Below are 4,967 nucleotides of genomic sequence, written 5' to 3' on the forward strand. Positions count from 1 at the left end.
CAAACAAACAAAATGCAGCTGTCCACACAGGAAGCTATATTGTAGCAGGACGAGCCGCAGACAAACCGGATTAAAGAAGGAAGAGGTTTTTTATTCGGCCGGGAGCGTCAGCAGACTCGCGTCTTAAGAGCCGAGCTCCCCGAGAAAGAAATACTTGGCCTTTTTAAAGGCTTACAACTTTAAGGGGTCCACGTGAAAGGGTCGTGATAAATCGAGCAAGCGTGGGAAACATGACTGGGGGCTACATGCATCAGCTAACAGAACAGAAAGTTTTACAATGCTTTTTTCATACAGTGTCTGGAATTTACAGATAACACAAGTAGTTTAGGCCAGGGGTTGATGTTATTATTATTACTTTGTTTAACTTCTAGGGCCGGGTGATGGTGCCAAGGTTGTCTGGCTATTTATCTTACTTTTGTTTCTCTCTCTCTTTTCTCCTGTCTTGTGAACTAGGCAAGGTGTGGGGAGGAGGGCAGCAGGAGTAGTAGTGGTCTCCTTCCTTAATATGAAGTGACCTCTTGTTTTACTGAGACGCTTTGCTTACAGGTTGTTGCAGGAACAGCTCACCTCCCCAGCAGGCTGGGCAGAGCTCTTTCCAGGCCTGTTGGGAACAAAAGGTGTTCCTTGCATGCTTTGGGTGTTCACTTTCGGGTGATCAGCAGGAAACAGTGACCTGCTCACTGCCTCGGGAAGGAGCTGTTCTTGCTCCCGGCAGGCGGGACCCTGAAGTCAGCCCAGATTCCTCACGGCTCCACCGTCAGGACTGGGGAAGGAGAAATCAGAATTCCTGGGAACTGTCAGAAATTCTCACAATCATACGTTAGTCTGTATTCGTCCTATAACGTGTTCTTTTCATGTTTTTAAGTAATGTTGACTCACCATAATGATAAGAGTAAATCATTTTCTGTGATAGAATCATACTAAACATTTCGGGGCTTTTCTGTTTACAAAAAAGATTTAATAATAAATCTGTGGTTCAGTGTTATTTAAAACAGATCTGTACATGTACAGGTTTCTTTTTGTTTCTTTTTTTCTTTTTCTTTTTTTTTTTTTGAGATGGAGTCTTGCTCTGTCGCCCAGGCTGAAGTGCAGTGGTGCGATCTCGGCTCACTGTAACCTCCACCTCCTGGGTTCAAGCCATTCTCCTGCCTCAGCCTCCTAAGCAGCTGGGACTACAGGCGCCCGCCATCACGCCCAGCTAATTTTTTGTATTTTTAGTAGAGACGAGGTTTCACCGTGTTAGTTAGGATGGTCTCAATCTCCTGACTTCGTGATCCACCCACCTCGGCCTCCCAAAGTGCTGGGAATACAGGTGTGAGCCACCGTGCCCGGCCTACAGGTTTCTTATAGAGAACAAAAATAAAATAAAAATAATAAACAGTATATAAAAGAGATCTGGCCATGAGCCACTGGACGGCCTTTATCTTTCTTAAAATATTTCCAACATTTATCAAGCTGTTTATTCATCATTATGGAGATCTAAGAAGTTTTGCTTAATAAGGACATTAAGTTTTAGCAGCATTTCCAAGGATAAGTAGCTTGTAGCAAACACGCACTAGAAAACGGCGTACAGACTCCAGGGTAACGTCCAGTACCGCAGTGCTCACCCCTGTGGGCAAGGCTGGCACCAGGGGCTGCGCCCACCTCAGGGCTCCAAACCACAGCTTCCTCCCTACTGGAACCCAGGAGGCTCGTCCAGCAGGAGCCGTTCTCCTCCTTTGTTTGTATGTTTGTTTTGAGACGGAGTCTTGCTTTGTCATCCAGGTTGGAGTGCAGTGGCACCATCTCACCTCACTGCAAACTCCACCTCCCGGGTTCAAACGATTCTCCTGCCTCAGCCTCCCGAGTAGCTGGGATTACAGGCGCCCACCACCATGCCTGGCTAATTTTTGTATTGTAAGTAGAGATGGGGTTTCACCGTGTTGGCCAGGCTGGTCTCAAACTCCTGACCCTCAAATGATCCGCCTGCCTCAGTCTCCCAAACTGCTGGGATTACAGGCGTGAGCCGCCATGCCCGGCCAGTTCTCCCTTTTGTCTTGGTGAAGGGCCGCGGGGTGGGGTCCACTGACCGTCAGCAAGACTGTGAAGCAGATGTTGTCTCCTTGGTGTCCTGGACTCCACGTCCTCTTCTGGAACCCCGACCCCTTCCCCAGACAGACACCCAGCACTCAGCTCTTGTCCAGCCAGCTCAGGAGGCAAGAACTCCCTGGCACCTTGGAATGAAGGGTGCGTGAGGCCCTCCTGTACATGCCCACATGCTAAAGAGAAGACCCATGGGAGGACATTGTGCACCCCGAGGAGGTTGAGTCTTGGGAAAGGCCTAAGTTTTTGCGGTCCGTGAACCCAAAAGTATCTGAGACAAGTCTCAATCAATTTAGAAGGCATATTTTGCCCAGGTTAAGGTGTGCCTGTGACACACCTCAGGAGGTCCTGATGACATGTGCCCAAAGTAGTCAGGGCGCAGCTTCTTTTCATACATTTCAGGGAGACAAGACACGTCATCAACACATGTAAGACGGCCGGACGCGGTGGCTCACGCCTGTAATCCCAGCACTTTGGGAGGCCGAGGTGGGCAGATCACCTGAGATCAGGCGTTCCAGACCAGCTTGGCCAATATGGAGAAACCCAGTCTCTACTAAAAATGCAAAAATCAGCTGGGTGTGGCTGCGTGCCCCTGTAGTCCCAGTTACTTGGGAGGCTGAGGCAGGAGAATCACTTGAACTGCAGAGGCGGAGGTTGCCGTGAGCCAAGATCGCACCACTGCACTCCAGCCTGGGCAACAGAGCAAGACTCCAACTCAAAATAAATAAATAAATAAATATTAAAATATATATGTGTAAGACGTACATTGGTTTGGTCTAGAAAGGCAGGACAACTTGGGACCACTCGAAGCAGGGCCTTCCAGTTAATAGGTAGATGAGCAACAGAGGGTTGCATTCTAGGTCTCTGATCAGCCTTTCACTGAAAATACAATCCACATGTGAGAGGGGGTAGGGGAAGGGCCACGTGTGCCTTAGTCTGGCTCCGTGAAACAACAGGGCAGAGGAAGCAGTCAGATACGCGTTTGTCTCGGGGAGCAGAGGGGTGACTGAGATCTGTCCTTTGTCTGCACCTGTGAAGGTGAGCTGTCCACTCACATTGCCAGGGTGAAATCCCACACAACTGCTCTAGGGGAAAGATCTTGAGCCCCACAGGGAATTTCCTTGTGCACAAATCGTGAGTGAGATGTGTGGCTTTTTTTTTTTTTTTTTTTTAATCTCTGTAGCTGTCTTATTTGGGAATAAAATGGGAGCAGGTTTGCCTGATACAGTTCCCAGTATGACTTTTCCCTTTGGCTTAGTGACTGTGGTCCCAAGATTTATTTTCCTTTCACAGGTCGTTGAGAACTAACAAGGTAGCCACCCACAGCTTCATGAACGCAGGCAGAGGACATGAGACTCCTGGGTCAGACACAAAGGTCTTTATCACCGCCGGTAGCGCAGAGGCAGGGCCAGCATGTCCGGGCACCACAGCTCCTGAGCCTCAGCTCCCGTTGGGGGATGTGAAGAGGGCGAGGTACCCCTGCAAGCAGGGGTGTGCATTGCAGGAGATGACCCTGTTCTCATAGAACCCGAATCTTTTATAACAGGCAGTCAGCATACCTGTCCTGAGCTCCTGAGTGAGACCTTCTCTCTTTCTTCCAAGGATGTCTGCTGTACAAGCGTCCCTGAAAAGACAACCTGAAACAAAGGCTCTGGTCACAACTATACAAAAATACCAGAGACCCAGGGAGAGTCACCTCCCAGCCAGATGATCCTCTGGGCTTCCACCGTGGAGCAGAGGAGCTTTGTTAGGCAGTGGACTGGGGGAGACATTTGGGAGCAAGGCCCAGGAGTGGTCAGTGATGGCCTGGGGCAGGACAGAGCTGACTTCCCTCAGCTCACACAGACATCTCAGAGAAGCACTGGCTGGGGTCCCCTGGCCATGACTGCCATCCACAGGGGCACAGGGACAAGAGTAAGAGTAGCCTCTGCTGCTGCTTGCAAAGCCCTGGAAAGAGCCAGCCCTGGGCAAAGCCAAGAGTCGCAAGGAGCAGCAGTGTCCTGTGGCAGCCCTGTCCATCCCTGTCACTCTGCCCGTCACCTCTGGGGCGTCTCTGGAAGATCTGAGGCTTCCATGCAGAGCCCCACCCAGACTGGTTCTCCTGGAAATGCCAGCTCCTCCCTGCTCCGGGGACCTGCCTTTCCCTGAACAGGCCCCTCTGTCTCAGCAAGACGGCAAGCTCAGCTTGTTCACACTCACATGTAAATGACTGAATGACGAGAGCCTCCCGGGCAGAGGAGGGATCAGGGGGCGGACTGGGTCTGTCAGGAGGGTTTTCTCCAGGGGGATTGGGAGACGTTTCTCAGGGGCTGGGGTTGGGTGGAGGTACCTGCCTGCTTCAGCCCTGCCCAGGAGGCATGGGGGCACCCAGGGATGACTGAGGAAGGGGCTCAAGCGCAGTGTGGGGCTGTGTGTGGGAAGGCAGGAGCCAGGTGGAGGCCCAAGGGGAAGGGAGTGAGTCAGGTGGGGCAGTCAGACAGGCTTGCCTGGTGCGTCAGGAGGCGGGCCCAGGACAGGTGTGTGTTGGGGTTGGGGGGGATGCACGCTCTTCAGCTCAGCCTTTCAAGCCAGGGCTGCCTCTGTCCCCGATGCTGCCTCATCTGGGGTCGCATCTGACCCTTCTGTGGCTGGAAACAGCACCGCCAGCCACTCCTGAAGTCACTTGCCTTCCCTAGGGCTTTGGTGCCCAGGGCACCGTGCACATGTGCTCTGGGAAGGAGCAGCACAGGCCGTGCTTACCTGGGCCAGGAGGGCAGGGCCTCAAGGCTGCAGGGAGACTCAGGGGAGGGGAGAGGGCTGAGGGTGCTGGGAGGATTGGGGAGATTGGGAGGTGCTGTTTCCCACCCCCAGGTGGCTGGAAGCGAGCACAGTGGCCCAAAGCCCCT

This window comes from Mandrillus leucophaeus, unplaced genomic scaffold (assembly GCF_000951045.1).
Source record: "Mandrillus leucophaeus isolate KB7577 unplaced genomic scaffold, Mleu.le_1.0 Scaffold134, whole genome shotgun sequence".
NCBI lineage: Eukaryota > Metazoa > Chordata > Mammalia > Primates > Cercopithecidae > Mandrillus > Mandrillus leucophaeus.